The sequence below is a fragment of the Neoarius graeffei genome, chromosome 4 (genome assembly GCF_027579695.1).
Source record: "Neoarius graeffei isolate fNeoGra1 chromosome 4, fNeoGra1.pri, whole genome shotgun sequence".
Taxonomy (NCBI): Eukaryota; Metazoa; Chordata; class Actinopteri; order Siluriformes; family Ariidae; genus Neoarius; species Neoarius graeffei.
In genome coordinates this window covers 63548264-63575496 of record NC_083572.1, presented here as the reverse complement: position 1 = coordinate 63575496, position 27233 = coordinate 63548264, and the positions used below count along the sequence as shown (strand labels likewise).

The following is a 27233-nucleotide window of genomic DNA, read 5'->3' as shown; positions in this document are numbered from 1 at the left end:
TCTCTTTTCAATCCGCATGCTAGATTTGGCACAGTTTTACGCCGGATGCCCTTCCTGACGCAACCCTCTCCATTTATCTGGGCTTGGGACCGGCACCAAGAGTACGCTTATGCACCCCCAGTGGCTGGATTGACTCTTAGTCTTGCTAATAACCATAAAGACAGAATATTTGACACTAATAATCTACAATAATTTATTATAATTAATTATAACTTACACTAATCAAAGTTCAATAATCTATCTATGAATATTGAAATAAAGAAATCACATCTCTTCCAGGATGACAATGTCTCCATCTGTAGGGCATGAGGACTGAATGGTTTGATGAGTATGAAAATGATATGCTGTAGCATTGAAATTGCCATCTCTTAGCCAAATTATTTTAGGCACTTCACATTCAGCGCTGGAGCCAGCAGAAACGGGTGACGTGTTGCACCATATGCATTGTGTGCAGTGAGCGCACAGCAGACAAGAATTTGTTAGGGTTAACCTCCAAAACTAAGTTGCTCATAAAACTATAACCTTTTCTGGTTCTAACAGTACCAATTAGGACCATGTAGACCCTTTCTATTTTGTGCTACAATGCTAGGTCGAGGTGAGGGGTCAGCGCGCTATTGGTTTTTACTAAAATCACTGTATCTCTGCAACTGTAATTTTTTTTTTCAAAATTCTAAAACCTATGTTCTTCTTAGGGTGCCCTTTAACAGAGAGCAGATTTTAAGGTGAATTGAACCTGTTTGAAATTTTAAGGTAAAGTGAATACCTAAGGGAAATGTGTTAGAGAAATCGTTAACTGATGGAATGTCTTTTGGAAGAATTGTGTATAGTTCCAGAGACATGTAGAAATGATGCCAAGATGCACTGACACTGTTTTGCAGGCTTGTGATGGTCCAACACCTTACTATACACTTCATATTGGATTTTCCTTGAATTTGTCACCTGTCTGGGTTTCTAAAGTGACTGGCAACTTCTATGAAGGCCTGCATCACAGCAACATAATTTGTGAGGACTGGAGTCATGAATGGAATGCAAGTAAACGCTATTATCCATTTGTCTATGTAATTTAGGTCTTGGGCTCATTATTTCAACAAGCTAACATTTGCACTGTTTATGATTTCCATCAACTGATGAAAGGTTATAGGCTCGCTAGAATTCCTATGAATTCTGCCTGAGACAGAGTTGAATAATGAGAACCGTCACAGTTTGTCAGGCACTAGGACCAGGGGCATGCCCCTCCCAGAGGAGGTACTCAGTCTCCTTCCTTTAATTTTCACAGCAATGTGTTTCTCAGCCACTTCAGAACTGTGTGGCACTGGATGACAGAAGGATTTGGTTTTCCTGATCTGGAATTTGGGATTAAGTGGCAGAATAAAGGTTGGAATTTGAGAACTTCAGAACACTGGAATGTCAACAGTTTACATACAATACTTTGGAAAGTATCAGAAGGGGACTGACAAGAACTGCTGAATCCTGGAAGAAAGAAATTTGAGGTTTGAATCACTGTTTTTCCACTAACTTTACACTTTGTAAAGATTACAGGTTATCCATGTTATATTGTCATAACTTAAATCAAACATACCTTCTTATGAATTTGTAAGTGTTCATTTGTTGTGATATGTTTCTTTTAATTATATTTGCCTTTTGACTCTTATAATTCTCTAATAATTATTCACATTTCTTGCATTGTATCATTAAATACAATGGGGGGTCTTTGACATTACCTGCAGTTGTATTCAACATACATCCACCCTCTCAGCTGGTCATTTGAATGATTTTGGGGAGTATTTTTCCTTGCCTTCAAACTTTTGGGTAAAACACACACACACACACACACACACACACACACACACACACACACACAATGCACATGACTCATATTACCTCCAGTCATATAGTAGAAAGGATGAGATTGGCAGTAGGAGAAATCTGCTGCTTTTATTTTCCATACTCCAAGCAGACTTTCGGCATCACTAGTCATCACCATCATCCTTTATAACATGAGCTTCGTCTCAGTTATGCATCAGTTACTCCTCAATTACTCATTATCCATTTATGAATACGTGTTATTACATCTCATTACATTCCTGGTCCACACATGCTAGCAATAGAGTGGAACTTTGGTATGCAGACGTAGTTGTTGGCATGTTAACCAAGATCATTTGTACAGTTTTTGGATGTCCAGGTTTCCGAATTCTTTTGCGGAATACGAAACAAAAATTTACAGCTGTGTTATCAAATGATTATTTGCTATTAGTAAAATTAACTTAGGTTTTGTGAGACACAATAGCAGGTTCTTTTGCTAATGCAAACATATCTTAAGGTTTGACCTGGTGTTTAGTTAAGGTGATGTCTCTGCTTATCTCACTGGCACACAGGTCAAACACTGATATTTTCCAGACTTTTAGTAAATTCCCATTGACTCGTGTATACACAGCAGGGCATTGAATAGACTTTTACACTCAATTAAAAAGGTCATTAAACTGACCTATGTAGACTTGTTCATGTCTAACTTAAACATTAAAGAAAATTTAAAGGGTGCATTTCTAGAAACGGCTACCCTTGAGCTGCTAATTTTACACCAGTTAAGGTTCCAAAGCTCCCCCCACACCATAATACACGTAAAACATCATTCAGTGACTCATGAACAGGAATCTTTTAGTCTCACTAATCCGTCTCAACCATTTTGCAGACTTATGACAACAGCCTTGAGACAGTTTGCTGTGCTGACCCCAGAGTTTCCCCCTACAGAGGTGGGGATTACTCAAAGGATAACAAGAGAAACTGGAGAAAAGAAATGTGTGGCCCAGGAGTCATGCTAAGAAAATAAACGCTCTGCCCAAGGACTGAGAGTCAATTACCAAGGTTCAGACTAAATGGAAAGTAACAACTGAATTGGCAATGTATTAATGGTTTCCAAGAGCACTTGAAATACAGCTGTTATCACAAAAATGAAGAGGGGGGAAAAAACACCCCTTGTTTATATGATGCCAAATTGGATACACATGCACCAATGCCAAGCTATTGATGCACTGATGGATTACACAGTAGAGCAAATTCTGTCTCATGTTCTGTTTGAAGATACCAGCCGTGGAGCAGAATAATGTGCCAACACGTGGCTTCAATTCCAAAGCTATCCGATAAATACGGCCCTGAATGTATGCACCCTGTCTGTGCGCAGCTGTAAATCAGAATTTTGATATAAACTGTCTGGAATATTTACCATTTTCCATGTGAAATAAGTTCAAGAGATGCAGGTGTTTCCCCATGAGAACCTCTCTCACACATCCTTTTTCCGCTGTTCTGTAAACTGTTAGAATATGTTCGAGGCCTTTATCTAAAACTTGGGTTATAGCCAAAAGTCTCCTTTTTCTGTTTTCTGCAGTATTGGGACATTTTCCCTCATTTCAGTACCTAATAAGAAGGATCTCTTAACATTATTGTCAAAGAGCTTGGTATCACTTTCTGTCTGAGCAGTTATCTGATGCTCCCTCTCATATGAATGATATTTTTCCACATATCATATCAAACATGTATTGTAGTTTGTGTATTTAATTAGTATTCTGTATTGTCACTTATAGAACAGTTTATTAGTGTATATGAGGATATAAAATATGAAAGCATTAGTAGTAGGCGATATTAACAAAAGCCAGATTTGTATTTCCTTATATTTACCTCGCCCGGGACGGAGTCCACCAGGGGACGAGGTATTGTTTTCGGTCAGGTTTCTTTGTTTGTTTCTTTGTTTTTTTTTTTGTGAACGATATTCCGGGAAAACAGCTGGATCAATCTTCATGAAACTTTCAGGATAGATGGGTATTGGTCTCGAATAGAACATCCAACATTTTGAGGGTCATTCGGTCAAGGTCACAGTGACCAAAAAGGTTATTAAAAAAAAAAAAAAGCTCTGAGCTCAGACTGCAAGAGTGCTGCCTCGGAAAGACTCCCCTCACAAACACGATGATTGGCTCACTACCTGCCTTATTTGCATACACTGTGCTGTCATTGGATGGTTTCTTGGTTCGTTTACATACGCAAAGGAAGGGGTTTTGGTCACGCCCACTTTTAAACCCCATTGATTAAAAACTTCCCCGCTCTGTTGATTTATTATTATAAATCATAAATAAATGGACTAGACTAAAGAAATCGATTTAAGACATGTTTATGCTTATTACAGAGGGAAAGTGCGTTCCACTGAGCTCTAGCGCCGGGCCTTTTCCAGGAAATAAGAGTTTGGGTCATGGCAACAGTGTGTGTATGTCAGCCTCGGTTTGGAGGTTTCAGTTTCGAAAACTGTAAGAGGTTAGAGTAGAATAAAGTACAGACACTTGATATATTTTACTTCTGTGATTTTTAAATTGTTCTTTTTTGGATTACGCTTCATTTTTGTGGCTACTGCCTCATAGAGTAAATATATATGCTATATTTACTGTATGGACATGGTATCAGAAAACAATTTTATTTTAAGCCGTAGCCACATGTACCCATAGGGTGCCTGTTTTTTTGCGATATCTTCCTTCATATTCATCATAAGTGCTACCGGGCGAGGTTTGTTTTGCCTGGCAACACTTGTTCCTTCTGTTTTGGTTACACCCCTATTCAAAACTGTTTTTACCTGTGGATATAAAACAATGCACACCAGGGAAATGTATATAACTTGTTTCAAGTTGTGTGCATTTTAGTTGTGGCTAAACCATCTTCTCTGTTGTGTGTAGGAATAAATTATGCATATGATTTAAACTTTACAACTAATGTAACTATTTTGGGACACCAAAGACAATTGTATACAGCTGATATGAAGTATAATGTAAATCTGAACATCTGGGACAAAGTAGTATGGGGAAAAAAACAACAGGAGTAAGGACATCTAACCACAGTGCCTGAGGACAAGTGTTTGCTAATGGTGTAGGATGATGACTTGAGTGTAGGTAGCTAAGCCTTAAAATATGCTACCTCTTTTGGTACCCCATCTGGAAGCTTAGGCTGAAATTGAGCAAAGCTGAGGATAAATTCCAGCACTGTAGAGCAAAATATTTTATAACATGCTCATGATTATATCTGCCATAGTGGGTCAAGTAAAATGAAAGTGCCTTAGTCTTTTCATAATTGCTGCTGCTAAACAGATTAGCCATTCAAACCCAGAAAAATTACTAACTTTGAAAAACTGTGGTGGTTCTCTCACTGTGTCCTGACTTGAAGCAATTTCACTCTTAAATCAGACTTTGGCGTTCAGGGGTTCGAGCCCCAGCACCACCAAGCTGCCACTGTTGGGCCTTTAACCCTATCCGCTCAACCTATCCACATCAGCTCCACATGGAAGTAGGAAAAAGACAGAAGAAGAAAAAGTTTTGTTTCATCTAGATCTTCACAGTAGATCACAATAATTTGGCTAAATTATTCAGGATATCTATTTCAATTCAAAGTATACCAAATCAAGTGTATGTTCTTGTCGTGACATCTAAATCATGCAACGGACCCTGAACACATACTGAAACAATAGTACTGTGCTGATGCTGAATGCAGCTGGCATAATTTCTTATCTTTGTCTGATGGAGCATCAAGTTCCTCTGAATGTTCCTCAGCTTGGAGAATGTTTTCAGGTCTCGGAAAATGAGAATTTTGGGATGGATATTCATAAGGGAATTTGTACTCACCTCTACCTGAAATCAGATTGTTCTTTAAATGACATCCACAACCTTTCTATTTAAGCTATCTTGTAATCTCATCTCATTATCTTTAGCCACTTTATCCTGTTCTACAGGGTCGCAGGCAAGCTGGAGCCTATCCCAGCTGACTATGGGCGAAAGGCAGGGTACACCCTGGACAAGTCGCCAGGTCATCACAGGGCTGACACATAGACACAGACAGCCATTCACACTCACACCTACGGTCAATTTAGAGTCACCAGTTAACCTAACCTGCATGTCTTTGGACTGCGGGGGAAACTGGAGCACCCGGAGGAAACCCACGCGGACACGGGGAGAACATGGAAACTCCACACAGAAAGGCCCTCGCCGGCCATGGGGCTCAAACCCGGACCTTCTTGCTGTGAGGCGACAGCGCTAACCACTACACCACCGTGCCGCCCCTATCTTGTAATGACACAGTAATTTTGAAATAGCATAAATATCTTTTATTTTGCCAGAGGGTTTTGTATAACTTCTAGAGAAGGATTCTTAAAAATGAAACTAAATGATGCCGCGGCCTCATGCCTGGATTTCACAATGGATGGATTTTCCAAGCTGTACTGCCTAAAGTAATCTTTCTCCCAATTTGTGATGATGTGATGTGACTCTTTTTTTCTGTCTTTCAAACACACATATGCTATTTTAATACAAATACAGTTTAATTCAAATGTTTTGGCCCAAGTGTGATTATTATAAATCTGAAGGGTTAAGAGACATTGACACAGCCTTTGAACATTGCCAAGAATACATTTTTCTTAGTTGGCAGAAAACATTTGGAAGCTCTGATTTCTTGGCCCATCACTAGGACTAAAATTTAAATCTTGATGATGTCTTGGACATTCATGGCCAAAGGTACAAGGCATTACTTTCTGGGTGGGAATAATGGTTTAGTTACCATCTCATCTCTATTAATCTACAGTGGTACTGGTTGTGCTAGATCTGCTAGCTCATGCACACAGAAGTGTTCTGTCAGGCTTCTTTTCAAGTGTGCTTATCTGCCTTAGGATATGTTAACAAAGTTGAAAACCTATGGTGTTTGGCATTTTGTGAAGAGCATTCTTCCTTGGAGACACTTCACTCTCCCAGATTGCTTGGTGGCGTGTGAGAGGAGGGAGATACAGACTGTGGTTGGGAATTGGGGATCATGACATTCACTGGGTAAATAACTGGGCAGAGAAAAAAAGTGCTATTTTGCAGTGTAAATAAATGTGTATATAATTACTAATCTTATTTTAAATGGTTCAGAAAATGATTTAAACCCATACTGTAGTTTGACCACCTACAGCCTGAGTTGCATGCTGTGTGTATATACAATATAAGAAAGGGCATTAAACCCCAAAACAAGAATAGCTGTAGGTAGGCATGGCTGTATTTGACACTTAAAATATGAAGCAACTAACTGGGACTTATGCATATTATTTACAGCACTGTTATTGACACCTGTACCAACCTGCAATGCAGCAGAAAGTGTCTGTCTTTTGATAATGCGGCTCTTTTGTTCACATTAAATAATATGACACTTTGACAATTTCTTGCACTACTGCTAACATTCCAGGGTTCTGTTAGAGTGAGAAAGCTCTCCTACGACAAAAAGGACATGACCTAAAAAACTAATACAGAGAGAATTTTTGACCACTAAAGATTTGGATGAAGGGTCCTGCAATTCTTTAATTTGATTGTTAATTCTACCTGGACTTTTTATTCTGGTGAACAGGTCCAACACATCTGGGTTGAATCTTCACATCCTGACAGATAGGCAGCCTGTTTTTAAGAGTTTTCGTGTCTATCTATAGCTACTATTTCCGAATAGAGTCTCTATTGTAATTGAGCTTTTAATCATATTAAATATTTAAGTATTACAAACAGAAACGCTGTCATGGAAATAGAAAAGTTGACAGTTGGTTTCAGTTGCATGTGATTATTCTCTGTAGACTGCTAACACAAAACAATGGCCAAAGGGCAAAATGGTTGTCTTAGTTCCCGGATTCCTAGCAAGCTGTAGCTAGCTGGCAGACGAAGCAAAGTTTCCTTTAAAGCACATGGCCTGAAGCACCAATCTGTTTGGAATGCTTTTTTGTCTTGAAATGCTTCTTTATGAATTTAGACATAATTATTACAGGCTTACCTGTCTGCAAACAAGTATTCATTTCCCAGAATTCTCTTGCACTCAAACAAATATTCCTTTAATATATTGTTATAATCAGGCTTTATGCCAGGAATACTATTCTGTTCTACCTTTTGTAAGAAATAGATCTAAGTGGCATAATGCATAAAATTCATGAATTACTCACTCATTTCTTCCCAATGTCATGTACAGTACTGTTCAAAAGTCTTTGGCACCTTATTTTTTTAAAATACAATCTTTGTTATAGATTTCTATTTTATGACTTCTACATTATCGAGTCAGTACAAAAACATTTTAGACTTCCAAACGTTCATTGTCCAGTACAAAATTAAACGTTACAGGAAAAGAAAAATTGAACAGCATATTACATAAGAGCCCACTTTTCAGATTAAAAAAAAAGAAAACATAATGAAGGCTACTGGGTTTTGCTGCAAAATTAAGAAGCAAGTGTGACAGTTAAAGTGTCCAGAAGAACTGTGGCTGGTTCTGCAAGATGCTCAGTAAAACCTACAGCTCATATCCTTATCAAACTGCACTCATTGTACCTGAGACTACCATTTCTTTTTTAAGCAAAGGGTCATCTCACACCAGATATTGACCTTTGTTTCATTTATTATGGCTTACTGCTGTTTATAGGTATTTTTTAAATGTTGAAACATTACATTTCATTATTTTTAAGCCATTTTTGGTCTGGGCAGCATGGTGGTGTAGTGGTTAGTGCTGTCGCCTCACAGCAAGAAGGTCCTGGGTTCGAGCCCCGGGGCCGGTGAGGGCCTTTCTGTGTGGAGTGTGCATGTTGTCCGCGTGGGTTTCCTTCGGGTGCTCCGGTTTCCCCCAAAGACATGCAGGTTAGGTTAACTGGTGACTCTAAATTGACCGTGAGTGTGAATGGTTGTCTATGTGTCAGCCCTGTGATGACCTGGCGACTTGTCCAGGGTGTACCCCGCCTTTCGCCCGTAGTCAGCTGGGATAGGCTCCAGCTTGCCTGCGACCCTGTAGAAGGATAAAGCGGCTAGAGATGATGAGATTTTTGGTCTCCAGCATTTCTTTACATGTGCCGAAGACTTTTTACTGTATGTAGTGTCATATATACAACCCCGATTCCAAAAAAGTTGGGACAAAGTACAAATTGTAAATAAAAACGGAATGCAATAATGTGGAAGTTTCAAAATTCCATATTTTATTCAGAATAGAACATAGATGACATATCAAATGTTTAAACTGAGAAAATGTATCACTTAAAGAGAAAAATTAGGTGATTTTAAATTTCATGACAACAACATAGCTCAAAAAAGTTGGGTCAAGGCCATGTTTACCACTGTGAGAGATCCCCTTTTCTCTTTACAACAGTCTGTAAACGTCTGGGGACTGAGGAGACAAGTTGCTCAAGTTTAGGGATAGGAATGTTAACCCATTCTTGTCTAATGTAGGATTCTAGTTGCTCAACTGTCTTAGGTCTTTTCTGTCGTATCTTCCGTTTTATGATGCGCCAAATGTTTTCTATGGGTGAAAGATCTGGACTGCAGGCTGGCCAGTTCAGTACCCGGACCCTTCTTCTACGCAGCCATGATGCTGTAATTGATGCAGTATGTGGTTTGGCATTGTCATGTTGGAAAATGCAAGGTCTTCCCTGAAAGAGACGTTGTCTGAATGGGAGCATATGTTGCTCTAGAACCTGGATATACCTTTCAGCATTGATGGTGTCTTTCCAGATGTGTAAGCTGCCCATGCCACACGCACTAATGCAACCCCATACCATCAGAGATGCAGGCTTCTGAACTGAGCGCTGATAACAACTTGGGTCGTCCTTCTCCTCTTTAGTCCGAATGACACGGCGTCCGTATTTCCATAAAGAACTTCAAATTTTGATTCGTCTGACCACAGAACAGTTTTCCACTTTGCCACAGTCCATTTTAAATGAGCTTTGGCCCAGAGAAGACGTCTGCGCTTCTGGATCATGTTTAGATACGGCTTCTTCTTTGAGCTATAGAGTTTTAGCTGGCAACGGCGGATGGCATGGTGAATTGTGTTCACAGATAATGTTCTCTGGAAATATTCCTGAGCCCATTTTGTGATTTCCAATACAGAAGCATGCCTGTATGTGATGCAGTGCCGTCTAAGGGCCCGAAGATCAGGGGCACCCAGTATGGTTTTCCGGCCTTGACCCTTACGCACAGAGATTCTTCCAGATTCTCTGAATCTTTTGATGATATTATGCACTGTAGATGATGATATGTTCAAAGTCTTTGCAATTTTACACTGTCGAACTCCTTTCTGATATTGCTCCACTATTTGTCGGCGCAGAATTAGGGGGATTGGTGATCCTCTTCCCATCTTTACTTCTGAGAGCTGCTGCCACTCCAAGATGCTCTTTTTATACCCAGTCATGTTAATGACCTATTGCCAATTGACCTAATGAGTTGCAATTTGGTCCTCCAGCTGTTCCTTTTTTGTACCTTTAACTTTTCCAGCCTCTTATTGCCCCTGTCCCAACTTTTTTGAGATGTGTTGCTGTCATGAAATTTCAAATGAGCCAATATTTGGCATGAAATTTCAAAATGTCTCACTTTCGACATTTGATATGTTGTCTATGTTCTATTGTGAATACAATATCTGTTTTTGAGATTTGTAAATTATTGCATTCCGTTTTTATTTACAATTTGTACTTTGTCCCAACTTTTTTGGAATCGGGGTGTATATATACAGGGCTTGAAATTCATATATTTTTTCATCAGCCAGTCAGACTAGTTACCTTCCAAAGTAACTAGCCAAACAGAAAATCAACTAGCCAAAATTTGTTCATTTATGAATTTTACTTCTGTCAAAAATAACACAAAAGAGAGTAGTTACCATTGTTCATGATTAATGTGCATTTATTTCAAGACCCGAGTATTTTGATACTGTTGTTAAATATATAAATGAGAACAACACAGAGCACCATAATATAATCCAAAAAAATCCAGAAAAATGTCAGATGACTGATCCCTTACTAGTTCTTTTAGGAACCAATTCGTCCGCTTCCATTTTTAATTTGTCGCTGAAATTGACAGAGCTTACACGGTAGCCTATGCAACACCAGCGATTGCACGAACTGAGTCAGCGCTGTAAACTGAAACTAGAAAATCTTCCCGCAAGTTCCTTTCAGCACCTAGATGTCACCTAGGATTGGTTGGCGAGTGCATGACGTTATTGTTTTTTTTTCCCTTCGGCAGCCTCTCAAGTTACTGCCTGAGGGACAGGGAGAAAACCACTGGAAAAGGTTTTAAACAAACGCAACAAACACGAAACAAACGCAAGTCGGCAGATGACCATAAAATACTCGATAGTTACAATATAATAATTTTATGTATCTCACACAGAATTTTCGGAGGTATATCGAGTATATTCGATATATCGCACAGCCCTAGTTTGAATCTTTGCTTCATATATATTTTTTATTTTCAACTAGCCAGCCGGGCTGGCTAGTGACAGGAATTACCCGCCAAATGACAAATTAAGTCGCCTTGGGCGACTGGACCACGAATTGATATATAATATATAGTTGAGGTCAAAAGTTAACATTCATAATGGACATGACCGTTACGGCAAAATTAGGCTTTCAGTTATTCCTTTGAATTGTTGCTTTTCTGGTGAAAAACTGGTGCACAGTTGGTTTATTTATTTATTTATTTATTTATTTATTTATAATCTTGGGTTTTCTGAAATCAACACAGGGTCAAAATTATACATCCAGAGTTAAAAATATACATATACACGCACTTGAGACATCCACTTATTTCTTAAAATTATTAATTCAGTGGTACTGAAAGTTCCAAAATGTCTTTTAACTTGCCAAAGCCTCTTAAAATCCTGTTAGTGATCACAATTGACTACAGCTGGCAGCTTTTCTGTGCCAAGAAAACAAGGGTTTGTTTGACCACACTTATGCAGCTAGACCAACACACAGTACAATGGGAATGTCCAAGGAGCTCAGTGCAGATCTGAGAAATAGGATCATAGATTTGCACAAAGCAATTTCAAAACAACCGCAGATTCAAAGATCATCAACTGGACACAAGTACTAGTTGTTTGGAGGTGTAGCAAATTTGCCAAGGTCTATAAGAAGAAGACCCAAACTGTCACCCTCAGTTGAGAGAAAATTGGTTGGATGGGTGGATTGTCATCGGCAATCCAGGAACCACCAAGGCATAGGCCTTCCATGAACTGGAAGCTGATGGAACACCACTGTCACTGTCTATAGTTAAGCCAGTTTTACAACCCTGACTCCAAAAACAGTTGGGACACTATGCAAAATGTAAATAAAAACAGAATGCAATGATTTACAAACTCTTTTCAACCTATATTCAATAGGTTGAATATAATACAAAACAAGCTATTTAATGTTCAAACTGATAAGATTTTTTTTCCAAAAATCATTTTGAATTTGATGCCTGCAACATGTTCCAAAAAGTTAGGACAGGGACAACAAAAGACTGGGAACATTGTGGAATTCTGAAAACACAAACTGGTGATTGGGTTGCGCATGCGCATTCTGTGCTATGCACTTCCTGGTTCCAGAGTTGTTTGCGACGAGTCTTTTTTCCGTGAGTATTGGTGTTAATTACTAATCTTTTTAAAAAATTTTCTACAAATAATTTTCCAGTATCCTCTTCATTTTTTATTGTACTTTCGCTTTCCTTTTTCCGGTTTTTTTTCTCTCTCTCTTTTTTTGGAAGAACGCAGAGACTGGAAGCTTTCTTTTTTCTCCTCCTGCATAAAGACCATAAGCAGAGGCCATCCACATCGGATCTGCTTTAATATCAACAGATCTTCAATTAAGGTACGTGAATCGTTTCATCATGGCACACCTTCAGCCTGTTCAGTGTGCTGAGTGCAGGATGTTTAGTCATTCTTCCTCCATCGCTAGCGATAGCTTTATTTGTGATAAGTGCAGATTAGTTAGCTCTCTGACGGAAAAGATTATAGTGTTAGAAGCACGTGTCCAGGCTTTAGAGAAGGTCAGTGAGAATGAGAACAGTGTAGTTTCTGTAGGGGAAAGTCTGGATGCCCTAGGTGGAGTTAGTAATCCCCCAACTCCAGCATTAGAGCCCTTACAGTGGGGCGAATGGGTGACGACTCGGCGGCATAAGTGTAGAGCCAAAGCTACCGCTGAGGCTCGCCCACGGGAGCACCACTCCTCTCCGCGTCACGTGTCGAACAGGTTTGCTCTCCTTGGTGATGCACCCACTGAGAAACCTGAAAGAGCTCTGGTTATAGGGGACTCTATCATATGGCATGCGAAATTAGCTCAGCCTTTAGGGGCACCAGCAGCTTTAGTCAGGTGTATACTGGGAGCCAGGGTGCCGGACATAGCAGGTAATCTTAGGGTCCTAGGCAAGCACAGGTTCTCAAAGATAGTTATCCATGCAGGAGCTAATGATATACAGTGGTGCTTGAAAGTTTGTGAACCCTTTAGAATTTTCTATATTTCTGCATAAATATGACCTAAAACATCATCAGATTTTCACACAAGTCCTACAAGTAGATAAACAGAACCCAGTTAAACAAATGAGACAAGAATATTATACTTGGTCATTTATTTATTGAGGAAAATGATCCAATATTACATATCTGTGAGTGGCAAAAGTATGTGAACCTCTAGGATTAGCAGTTAATTTGAAGGTGAAATTAGAGTCAGGTGTTTTCAATCAGTGGGGTGACAATCAGGTGTGAGTGGGCACCCTGTTTTATTTAAAGAACAGGGATCTATCAAAGTCTGATCTTCACAACACATGTTTGTGGAAGTGTGTCATGGCATGAACAAAGGAGATTTCTGAGGACCTCAGAAAAAGCGTTGTTGATGCTCATCAGGCTGGAAAAGGTTACAAAACCATCTCTAAAGAGTTTGGACTCCACCAATCCACAGTCAGACAGACTGGGTACGAATGGAGGAAATTCAAGACCATTGTTACCCTCCCCAGGAGTGGTCGACCAACAAAGATCACCCCAAGAGCAAGGCGTATAATAGTCAGTGAAGTCACAAAGGACCCCAGGGTAACTTCTAAGCAACTGAAGGCTTCTCTCACATTGGCTAATGTTAATGTTCATGAGTCCACCATCAGGAGAACACTGAACAACAATGGTGTGCATGGCAGGGTTGCAAGAAGAAAACCACTGCTCCAAAAAGAACATTGCTGCTTGTCTGCAGTTTACTAAAGATCATGTGGACAAGCCAGAAGGCTATTGGAAAAATGTTTTGTGGACAGATGAGACCAAAATAGAACTTTTTGGTTTAAATGAGAAGCATTATGTTTGGAGAAAAGAAAACACTGCATTCCAGCATAAGAACCTTATCCCATCTGTGAAACATGGTGGTGGTAGTATCATGGTTTGGGCCTGTTTTGCTGCATCTGGGCCAGGACGGCTTGCTGTCATTGATGGAACAATGAATTCTGAATTATACCAGCGAATTCTAAAGGAAAATGTCAGGACATCTGTCCATGAACTGAATCTCAAGAGAAGGTGGGTCATGCAGCAAGACAACGGCCCTAAGCACACAAGTTGTTCTACCAAAGAATGGTTAAAGAAGAATAAAGTTAATGTTTTGGAATGGCCAAGTCAACATCCTGACCTTAATCCAATCGAAATGTTGTGGAAGGACCTGAAGCAAGCAGTTCATGTGAGAAAACCCACCAACATCCCAGAGTTGAAGCTGTTTTGTATGGAGGAATGGGCTAAAATTCCTCCAAGCCGGTGTGCAGGACTGATCAACAGTTACCGCAAATGTTTAGTTGCAGTTATTGCTGCACAAGGGGGTCACACCAGATACTGAAAGCAAAGGTTCACATAGTTTTGCCACTCACAGATATGTAATACTGGATCATTTTCCTCAAGAAATAAATGACCAAGTAAACTGTGGGTGGTAGAAAAAGGGCAACTGGACTTGCTTGAAGATTCTTGAAAACGTTTCGCCTCTCGTCCAAAAGGCTCACCACACACACAGACCAGTACCTACTTTTCGACTCTCACCACCCACTGGAACATAAATTGGGGGTCATTAGGACCTTGCAACACAGGGCTCAGAACATTCCTACAACATTAGAGGGAAAAGAGAAGGAGCAGAACCATATCAAGAAAGCACTTCAGAATTGCGGTTATCCCAACTGGGCTTTCCTAAAGAGCATAAAAAGGAACATAACTGACAAGGATGATAACAGGAACAAACGCAAGAACATTGTCATTCCCTACATTTCTGGTCTATCTGAGAAACTCAGGAGGATCTTCTACAAACACAACATTCCAGTACATTTCAGACCCAATAACACCCTGAAGCAGAAACTGGTCCACCCTAAGGACAGAATACCCAGACACAAACAGGACAACGTAGTGTATGCAATTCAGTGCAGTGAGAATTGCACAAATTCGTATATTGGGGAGACGAAGCAACCGCTATACAGGCGCTTGGCCCAACACAGGAGAGCCAGCTCCTCAGGCCAGGACTCGGCTGTCTACATTCATCTTAACAATGAAGGACACTCATTTCGGGATTGTGACGTACGCATTTTAGCCAGAGAGGATCGTTGGTATGAGCGAGGAGTCAAAGAAGCCATTTTTGTAAACCTGGAACGGCCATCACTGAACAGAGGTGGGGGTCTAAGACATCATTTGTCAACCATCTACAAGGTGGTCTTGGACACTCTTCCCAGACGGCTGGGTGTACGCCAGGACCCAGCTGTTTTCGGGGACTCACAGGAGGACAGAGAGAGTCAGATTGCCATTGATCACCCTAACGGGCAATCCTTTGATCACCCTAATGACTCGCCATTCACACCCAGCCTCCAGCGACCCACACCAACATGATGCCTCAGTGACACCTTAGATGAGCTGGTCATCAGAATTCTGATTCTGATTCTGAGCCAGGAGAGGATAAATATCTGATACTCCCTATTAGTCAGACAGAACTGAGGAAGCCTTTTGGACGAGAGGCGAAACGTTTTCAAGAATCTTCAAGCAAGTCCAGTTGCCCTTTTTCTACCACCCACAGTTTACTATGACCTGGATGATTGAGAATCTTCACAGACAAATGACCAAGTATAATATTTTTTGTCTCATTTGTTTAACTGGGTTCTGTTTATCTACTTTTAGGACTTGTGTGAAAATCTGATTATGTTTTAGGTCCTATTTATGCAGAAATATAGAAAATTCTAAAAGGTTCACAAACTTTCAAGCACCACTGTACACCTTTGTCAGTCTGAGGTTACTAAGAGTAACTTTGTAGAGGTGTTTAAATTAGCGAAGGCGATGTCCGATGCTGTAGTATGCTCTGGCCCCATCCCAATGTGGCGTGGTGATGTAGCTTACAGCAGGATATGGTCGCTGAACTGCTGGTTGTCCAGATGGTGCTCTGAAAACAGTGTGGGCTTTATAGATAATTGGGCTAACTTTGAGGGCACTGCTGGCCTGTTAGGGCGGGACTCAGGAAGGTGCTGCTCTCATTTCCTGCAGCATAGGTCATAGTCTCAGAACAGGCCTAGTTAATTTCTGACAATCCAGAGCCAAGGCCAGGGAGCAGACGAACAGGCTAAACCGACTGTCTGCTAGCTGCACAGAGTCGTCACTCAGGGTTCACTACATCGAGACTGTGTCTGTTCCCCGAGCTCAACAAAAAAGTAGAAATATTCAGAGTGTTTGTTCCAGTAACCTAATCAATATAAAATGAGATCATACTGACTGTACAGCGGCTGCCAGCACCTTTGATCTAAAGGTGGGGCTATTAAATGTTAGATCTCTTACATCTAAAGCGCTAATGGTTAATGAACTCATTACTGATCAGGAGTTTAATGTACTTTGTTTAACTGAAACATGGATTAAGCCAAATGAATATATAGCATTAAATGAAGCTAGTCCTCCTGGATACAGTTATATACACCAGCCTCGTCTACCTGGTAGAGGAGGAGGTGTTGCGGTTATTTATAATGATTATCTAGGTGTAACACAAAAACCTGGTTATAAATTTAATACATTTGAAGTTCTTCATACTAATATAATGTATATAGCCTTGAAAAATAGGTCTACCGAGTTAATTCCGTTACTTATTATTTACAGGTCCCTGGGGCCATATTCTGAGTTTTTTTTTCTGAATTTGCAGATTTTATCTCAGATCTGATTATTTCCTTAGACAAAGCTTTAGTTATTGGAGATTTTAATATTCACTTCGATAACCCAGAAGACCCTTTGAAAACAGCGTTTGTGTCCATTTTAGAGCCAGTAAGGATTAATCAGAATGTCATAGGACCGACCCATAATGGTGGTCACACCCTCGATCTAATACTAACATTCAGGTTAAACATAGAAAATATAGTCATACTTCCACAGTCTGAAGTTATCTCAGATCATTATCTCATCTCATTCAAACTATGTCTGAGTAATAATATATGCACCTCACCACGCTACTGTATTAAACGTACATTCATGTCAACTACTGCACAGGGCTTTATAAATCATCTCCCAGAGTTATCAACTTTGACTGGGTCACTGTCAGCCCCTGCAGAACTTGATCAGGCAACTGAATGCTTAGAGTCAACGTTCCGCCATACTTTAGATAATGTAGCTCCTCTTCAATGGAAAATGGCCAGAGACAAAAAATTAGCACCCTGGTATAATGATGACACTCGCACTTTAAAACAGACCACTCGAAAATTGGAACGTAAATGGTGTCAAACAAAATTGGTAGTGTTCAAATTAGCGTGGAAGAAGAGCTTCCTGAAGTATAGAAAAGCTTTAAGTGCTGCTAGATCAACATATCTCTCCTCCCTAATAGAAGATAACAAAAATAATCCTAGATTCCTATTTAATACTGTAGCAAAATTAACCAGGAATAAGTCCACTATAGACACATGCATACGGTACCTGTAGTATGTAGTAGCAATGATTTCATGAATTTCTTTAATGACAAAATTGAGAATATCCGACAAAAAATTCAAACTACTAATTTAAGGTCAGACAATGTAAGTGACCCTGTAGTTAACAATATAACTGTATCAGATCAGCAATTAGAATGTTTTACTCCCCTTAGAGAAACTGAATTACTTTCATTAATCTCGGCATCAAAAGCTTCAACTTGTGTACTTGATCCCTTACTTACACGTCTATTCAAACAGATCATACCTGAAGTAATTGAACCGCTTCTAAAAATAATAAATTCTTCTCTTACGATTGGCTATGTACCCAAATCCTTTAAACTAGCAGTTATCAAACCCCTGATTAAAAAAACTGACCTTGATCCCTGTCAGCTGTCCAATTATCGGCCAATATCAAACCTCCCCTTTATCTCCAAGATCCTTGAAAAAGCTGTGGCACAGCAGTTATGCTTATATTTACATACACTGTAAAAAATGATTTGTTGTTTTAACTTAAAGTTAGTGCAAGGGCTGCTTTAAAATTTTGAGTTAATTGAAAATTGTTGTGAACTTACGATATCAGTTTCAGTGAACTCAAAATTTTAAGGCAGCCCTTGCACTAGCTTTTTTAAGTTAAAACAACAAATCATTTTTTTACAGTGTAGGAATAACATCCATGAAATGTATCAGTCAGGATTTAGACCTCATCATAGCACAGAGACGGCTCTGGTTAAAGTAGTAAACGACCTACTGTTGGCATCTGACCAGGGCTGTGTCTCGCTGCTTGTGTTGCTTGACCTTAGTGCAGCATTTGATACCATTGATCATTCCATCCTTCTGAATAGACTAGAAAATGTTGTGGGAGTTAAGGGAACAGCCCTCTCCTGGCTCAGGTCTTATTTAACTGATCACTATCAGTATGTTGATGTAAATGGTGATTTTTCTAGACATACTGAGGTAAAGTTTGGTGTTCCACAAGGTTCTGGCTTGGGTCCACTGCTTTTTTCTTTATATATGTTACCTCTGGGTGATATTATTCGTAAACATTGTACAACCCTGATTCCAAAAAAGTTGGGACAAAGTAGAAATTGTAAATAAAAACGGAATGCAATGATGTGGAAGTTTCAAAATTCCATATTTTATTCAGAATAGAACATAGATGACATATCAAATGTTTAAACTGAGAAAATGTATCATTTAAAGAGAAAAAATAGGTGATTTTAAATTTCATGACAACAACACATCTCAAAAAAGTTGGGACAAGGCCATGTTTACCACTGTGAGACATCCCCTTTTCTCTTTACAACAGTCTGTAAATGTCTGGGGACTGAGGAGACAAGTTGCTCAAGTTTAGGGATAGGAATGTTAACCCATTCTTGTCTAATGTAGGATTCTAGTTGCTCAACTGTCTTAGGTCTTTTTTGTCGTATCTTCCATTTTATGATGCGCCAAATGTTTTCTATGGGTGAAAGATCTGGACTGCAGGCTGGCCAGTTCAGTACCCGGACCCTTCTTCTACACAGCCATGATGCTGTAATTGGTGCAGTATGTGGTTTGGCATTGTCATGTTGGAAAATGCAAGGTCTTCCTTGAAAGAGACGTCGTCTGGATGGGAGCATATGTTGCTCTAGAACCTGGATATACCTTTCAGCATTGATGGTGTCTTTCCAGATGTGTAAGCTGCCCATGCCACACGCACTAATGCAACCCCATACCATCAGAGATGCAGGCTTCTGAACTGAGCGCTGATAACAACTTGGGTCGTCCTTCTCCTCTTTAGTCCAAATGACATGGCGTCCCTGATTTCCATAAAGAACTTCAAATTTTGATTCGTCTGACCACAGAACAGTTTTCCACTTTGCCACAGTCCATTTTAAATGAGCCTTGGCCCAGAGAAGATGTCTGCATTTCTGGATCATGTTTAGATACGGCTTCTTCTTTGAACTATAGAGTTTTAGCTGGCAACGGCGGATGGCATGGTGAATTGTGTTCACAGATAATGTTCTCTGGAAATATTCCTGAGCCCATTTTGTGATTTCCAATACAGAAGCATGCCTGTATGTGATGCAGTGCCGTCTAAGCGCCCGAAGATCACAGGTCCCCAGTATGGTTTTCCGGCCTTGACCCTTACGCACAGAGGTTCTTCCAGATTCTCTGAATCTTTTGATGATATTATGCACTGTAGATGATGATATGTTCAAACCCTTTGCAATTTTACACTGTCGAACTCCTTTCTGATATTGCTCCACTATTTGTCGGCACAGAATTAGGGGGATTGGTGATCCTCTTCCCATCTTTACTTCTGAGAGCCGCTGCCACTCCAAGATGCTCTTTTTATACCCAGTTATGTTAATGACCTATTGCCAATTGACCTAATGAGTTGCAATTTGGTTCTTCAGCTGTTCCTATTTTGTACCTTTAACTTTTCCAGCCTCTTATTGCCCCTGTCCCAACTTTTTTGAGATGTGTTGCTGTCATGAAATTTCAAATGAGCCAATATTTGGCATGAAATTTCAAAATGTCTCACTTTCGACATTTGATATGTTGTCTATGTTCTATTGTGAATACAATATCAGTTTTTGAGATTTGTAAATTATTGCATTCCGTTTTTATTTACAATTTGTACTTTGTCCCAACTTTTTTGGAATCGGGGTTGTATTAGTTTCCACTATTATGCTGATGACACACAGTTGTATGTTTCTGCAAAATCTGATGAGAGACACCAGCTTAATATAATTGAGGAATGTGTGAAGGACATAGACACTGGATGCTTATTAACTTCCTTCTGCTTAACTCTGACAAGACTGAAGTACTTGTACTAGGATCACATGCAACTAGAAGTAAGTTTTCTGATTACATAGTAACTCTGGATGGCCTTTCTGTTTCTTCACGTGCAGCAGTAAAAGACCTCGGGGTGATTATTGACCCCAGTCTTTCATTCGAAACTCACATTGATAACATCATCCGGATAGCTTTCTTTCATCTCAGAAATATTGCTAAGATAAGAAATTTAATATCACTACATGACACGGAAAAACTAGTTCATGCTTTCGTTACCTCCAGGTTGGATTATTGTAATGCCTTACTGTCTGGATGTTCCAATAAGTGCATAAACAAGCTCCAGTTAGTTCAAAATGCAACAGCAAGAGTCCTTACTAGAACTAGAAAATATGACCACATCACCCCTGTCTTATCCACACTGCATTGGCTCCCAATCAAATTTCGTATTGATTGTAAAATACTACTATTGACCTTTAAAGCACTGAATGGTCTCGCATCACAGTACCTGAGTGAACTTCTGGTCCTTTATGACCCGCCACGCCTACTTGGATCAAAAGGTGCAGGCTATCTGCTGGTACCTCATATAGTGAAGGCTACATCAGGGGGCAGAGCCTTTTCTTACAAAGCCCCACAGTTATGGAACAGCCTTCCAAGTAATGTTCGGGAATCAGACACAGTCTCAGTGTTTAAGTCTAGGCTGAAAACATATCTGTTTAGTCAAGTCTTGTGTTAATGGTGTTTATGAGGTAGAGGTGTAGATCTGGAGGGTCCTGAGACATAGAGTGTTTTGGTAAACTGGGATGTATGGATGCTGTCAGTCCCTCGCACTCGCTTGCTCACTCGAGTTTGTTGACGGTGTAGTGGCTGGCTGCTTTATGTCCCGGGGCTCCCTCATGCCTGTGTTACCTTCTGGCTCTCCCCTTTTAGTTATGCTGTCATAGTTAGTTGCCAGAGTCCTTGCTTGTACTCAGTGCAATATGTATACTGCTCCTACTTATTCAGGTGACATTGGGCATACCTAACAACCTGTGTTCTCTCTCTCTCTCTCTCTCTCTCTCTCTCTCTCTCTCTCTCTCTCTCTCTCCCCCCCCCCCCAAATCTGTCCCTCTGAGTTACATGTCGGTCTTGGGATCTAGATGCTGACCTCTTGTGCTCTTCGGACCTGCCTGATCCATCCTGGCGCCCTGTGTCTGGTTGGAGTCTCATTGCATCGCTCCTGTGGAGGATGGCCCCATGTGGACAGTTGAAAGTCACACCTGGAGGACGCTCTGGACACTTACAGTAATGCTTTTATGGCTGAGGACTACAGTTGACTTGCTAACTTTAGGACTGCAGTTGTCATTAACAGTTTTGCACTCAAGTTTCCATCAATGAAAAGTTTATAACATCAACGAAACTGTCTTCATGTTAAAACTGTTAATGTTATAGTCATGTTGTCTGTTGTTGCCCAAATGTGGATGGGTTCCCTTTTGAGTCTGATTCCTCTCGAGGTTTCTTCCTCATGTCGTCTGAGGGAGTTTTTCCTTGCCATCGTCACCACAGGCTTGCTCACTGGGGATAGATTAGGGATAAAATTAGCTCATGTTTTGAGTCGTTCAAATTCTGTAAAGCTGCTTTGCGACAATGTTTATTGTTAAAAGCGCTATACAAATAAACTTGACTTGACAAACTCCACACACCTGTTTGGAACATTCTACAGGTAAACAGGTTAATTGGTAACAGGTAAAAGGGGTGTTGTCGAAAGGCAAAGTCTTTTGCAAGTAAGGATAGGGTGAGGTTCACAACTTTGTGAAATGCTGTGTGGGCAAATAGTCCAACAGTTTAAGAACAATGTTTCTGAAAGTACAATGAGGGACGGATCCAGGAACATGGGAGGGGGGTGTCAACCCAGTAAAGCTGGGGGTCTGGGGGCCGGCAGAGACCCCCAGAAGCTCTGCAGTTTTTAAATGCCCAGAAATGCATTTTGAGCTGTCAGAGACATGTTGTAAATTAACTCTCTTAAAGAAAATTACTATATCAAAAATATGTTTTAAAAATAGGAATATTCAAAACCATTTTATTAGTCACTGAAAATGATATTGTCAGAGTTGCAGGTATATGCGTAGAACATAATTACAACTAATCTATGGTAATATTTATGAAAGTTGCATTGCCATATAATGCATTCCCACATGACACACTACAGTGTAGTACACTGACCACAATACACCTTATATCAATAAATTATTACTATTTTAGCAACAATCTGAGCTCCTGCTCAGGACATTCGGTGTACATATAAGACAGTGAATATACCCAGGTAAACTGAGGTAATGTAAGTGGTCACTTAAGCAGGGCCGTCGACAGGGGGGGACAACCGGGTATTTTGTCCCGGGCCCAGGCATGAGGGGGGGCCCAGAACTGGTCCCTCATGAAGATGCCATTAATCATTCTGTTTCATTTCAAAATGTGATGATTTGGGGGAGAAAAATGTGCTATATTTGCATTCAATGAATGATTTCTGGTTCTTTTGCCTTTATTGTCTTCGAAAATAGATTCAAGAACCCACCTACCACCCCTAATGCAGAAATGGTTTGGTCTTTGATTAAGGCGCCAAATAACACGGCACTATTCCATCATAACGCTTCGACAATAAGCGTGCGAGCCCGTTTGCCAACATGCACAAGTCAGGAGCAAAGAAAAGAAAAGAGAAAAAGAGATGAAGAAGCCAAGAGCCTCAGGGGCTCACTGCATAGATATTTTAGAAAAGATTCAGATGATGCAGCTGAGCCAGGTAAGACACAGATAACTTTTTTCCAGCCCCGTAATGTAACCCCAGCACGCGCGACGCGCCATTCATAATTATAAAGTAGGGGATAGCAGGGTACACTGAGTGAACACTGAAATGCACAGGGCATTGAATTATTTCATAAACATATCGGTTTAATAACACTGTGTTGCATATATCTCAATGAAGCAAAGAATAGCACATTGGCCCGCAATCATATCCAAATGTTTTAGGCACGCTTGCTGAGCTGCGCTGAGCTGGACTCCGGTTAGCTGAAAGCCCGTGGAACGCTGCCTCTTGTTAATTAAACCTTATTTTGTTGGAAATCATCCCGTGTAGATACGACGGCATGTGAAATTGCCAGCTAGATAGAGTTTAATGTAACGAATGGGCTATAAATGGGGTGTTTTGAGGTTAGTCTGTTGCAAAACATTAAACTTTCGCTTAGACTGGATACTCTTCAAACAATTCCCTTGCTCAAGTGAAAAATGATAGGCCTGTATGAAAAGTGCAATTAATGAAAGTAGCCTAATAAGCCCTAAATGAATAAAACAACCTCTGTTTTATTGTTGTTGCTTACACGTTAAGATTTTGAAATCTTCTCGGTCCAGTTCTATATCCAGGGAACGTTGTAATCCTTTTGGTTTATCTGTAATAAACGTGTCAGCCCCCAGGTCAGATAGGCTAATGTTACGTGGTTGGGAGGGTGTCAATTTTTTTTGTAACATTCTAAATCGAGTACAGAAAGGACGTTTATGAAAAACAAGACAAAAAAATACACTGAAAAACTCACTGTACACATCACTAGTGGTGATGCTTCTATGTTCAGATTTTGGGAAAGCCATAACTCCGTTCTCATTGAGGCCCAGTTCCATCCCATAAACAATCATTTTGGTTTATCAACTACCTGCGCTCAAACATGTCACAGGAGAGGCTCAATGGGCTGGCTATGCTCTCTATAGAGCGCGAACTTGCAAAGAAGCTGGACTTCAATGACCTTATTGACGACTTTGCCACAGCAAAAGTCCGGCGCATTGCATTTCGCACCTGAATAGTTGCAGACTAAGGAAATGTTCAAACTGTAAATATGTTGAAATGTTGAAATAAAATGGTTGACTGTTATAATGGGCTTGGAATACCTGTTATTTAAGGGTTGGAGTGAATGGAGACTGTGAAAAGAGGGGTTGGGTGTGGGTGGTTGCTGTGTGGCGATGTGCGTGCACGCGTATGTGTGTGTGTGTGTGGGGGGGCACTCAGATTATTTTGTCCCGGGCCCAGCCAAAGCTGTCAACGGCCCTGACTTAAGACAGAGCTTAATACCGAGATAACTATAAACAAAGACTGCAAGAGTTGCATGTCGAAAATACAAAGTCAGTAACTGCAATCTGAGCTCCTGAGTCTAATAGAATGAGATAACTATACAATGATTGTGTGAGTTGCATGTGAACAAGTCCTATAATAAGCCTTAGTTCCCAAGACTCAGGGGATTTCAAGCAGATTTTACAGACCTATCCAGCCAATGTCGTAAAAATCAAAGTGAGGCTCACCCCCAAAACGGCATGTGTACCATGTACATACACAGAGTATAGTAAGTACAGGGATGCCCTATTAATGAATACGAGCAGTAGGCGGACAGCCAACCTGTGTGTGTACGCAGTAAGCCTGCTGCAGCATCTTATAATTTTGGCTTGTGAACATGCATGTTAACGATACCATAAACATAAAAGGATGGCGCACACCCTTTTCATGTAGTCTGCAGTGCAGTCTGGGAGTACAGTATGTTATTATGTCGGTGCACGAAGTTCCTGCACCCTGTTAAAATACAACAGGACTCGCGCAGCTTGCTGACCACTGCATTCATGTGATGAGCAAAAAAAAAAACTAAACTAGGACCTACTAGTAAATATAAATTTATACCATAAACTCTTCAGCTCAATCCCACATAATGATTTCATTTTTTTTGGTAAATCTTATTAATTAAAAAACGGTGGGCATATCTCAGTATCTGCAATACAGTCAAGTCACAATTCCAAGTAGCCATGCACTAAAACTATTTTTTTATCCACCCACCACTCAAATCTGTGCCAGACAAATGCAATGAATTTTGAGATTTCACCTTTAACAATCCATAATATCATCAAAATATTCAGAGAATCCACAAAAGCTTTGCATATCAGGGACAAGACTGAACCAACATTGAATGCCTGTGACCTCCAATGCTTCAGGCGGCACTGCATTCAAAACCGATATAATTGTATAAACGCTTTGGAAAACCGTTGTTGGTAAATATAGTTGGTGGCTGCATCTGCTATGCAAAGCATAAGCCATGTATCAACAACATCCAGAAACGTCGCTGAATTCTCTGGGCACTGAGCTCATCTGAGATGGACTGACGCAAAGCAAAAAAGTGTGCTGTGGTCTGACAAGTCCATGATTGGAAATCATGGATGTTGTGTCCTCTGGGCTCAAGAGAAAAAAGGCAATTCAGATTGTTGTTAGCACGAAGTTCAAAAGCCAGCATCTCTGATGGTATGAGGGGTGTTGGTGTCCATGCTATGGGAAACATGCATGTCTGTGAAGGCATCATGTGTGTCTGTGAGTGGCTTGCCTGCCTGTCACTGAAAATGTGTAGTGCGTTATGAAGCGCAAAATGTGACAGTAGAGACTCCGGACTGTTGAGCAACTGAATTTGTATATCAAGAATGGGAAACAATTTCACTTTCAAAACTTTAGTGTCCTCAGTTCCCAAATGCTTACTCATTATTGTTAAAAGAAAAGGTGATGTAACACAGTGATAAACATGCCCCTGTCCCAACTTTTTTGGAATGTGTTGTAGTCATCAAGTTCAGTATGAGTGTATCTTTACAAAAACAATTCATTTTATCAGATTAAACATTAAATATTTAGTCTTTGTATCATATTAAATTGAATACAGGTCTAAAAGGATTTGCAGATCATTGCATTCTGTTTTTATTTACATTTTACACAGTGTTCCAAGTTTTTTTTGGAATCGGGGTTGTACATCTCCATGGGCTGAGAGGCTGTCATCTGCTCCAAAAGAAAGAAGCCACTGCTCCAAAATCGACAACTTCAAGCTTGATTAAAGTTGCAGCTGACCACATGGACAAAGAAAAATCCTTCTGGAGGAACATTTGGCCAAAATGACCAGACGCTGAACTTTGCTTTTTTTTTTTCCGCACATAGCACTGGTACTACAGAGGTTGTTTTGTAGCACAGGCCACAAAGTTGTAGCATGAGTATCAAACATCTGCTATAATCTTTATAAACAGCCACATGTTGCTCATCACTTAAACAGGGACAGTATGTGACTGGCAAAGGACATGAATGTTGCATACAGGGCACATAAAATCCGAAGCTTAATAAGAAATATTTTCAGACATATCTCTAATTTTTCCCTTTTTGTTTCACCCTTAATTTCTTTGGCAGTAGTTCTTCTTGAGTTTCTTCCTTGCAGGCTTGTTTGTGGTGTTGGTTTAGCACATGAAAATACCGCCGCCTCATTTTCTCATGATCGAGCTAGCTAGCAATGTTGGGCAAGCTGCTTGGAAAGATTGGTGAGCTAAGCTACCAGTTACTCTACATTAAATGAAGCTTCACTAAGAAATGTAGCAAGCTAAGCTACACCAACATGGCAAAAGTAGTTTACTAGATCAGATGCTAGTTTTTAATTTTTTTTAATTGAACCAACTTCATGCTAAGCCAATGCTATCTCAGTGACCAATGTAACTGTCAGTCAAAGAGATATGCAGGTTAAAAAAATGATCAGTTCAATTGTTTAATAACAGTCCCGTGATTGTTACTCTTTTCACTACTCCAAAAGCAATTTGACAACAAAAATGAACAAAGAAATTGTCTGCTACACAAAATAACAATAACATGAATGCTCATCTATGTTTGCGGTGTGTGTGCGTGTGCGCATGGAGTTGTGTTTGCATAGTCATTGCATGGTTTGCTGTGTTTACGTCGCACCATGTGAT

General features: G+C 40.1%; 1 protein-coding gene across 1 annotated transcript in view; it reads left to right on the top strand.

Moving 5' to 3' along the window:
• Positions 1–1284: 1284 nt before the first annotated feature.
• ngfb (nerve growth factor b (beta polypeptide)) overlaps positions 1285–27233 on the top strand; it is a 40490-nt gene continuing 14541 nt past the window's right edge. Inside the window, exon 1 of the mRNA XM_060918274.1 lies at positions 1285–1490. The gene's annotated coding sequence lies outside the window, so the exon portion shown is untranslated. The remainder of the gene's footprint in view (positions 1491–27233) is intronic.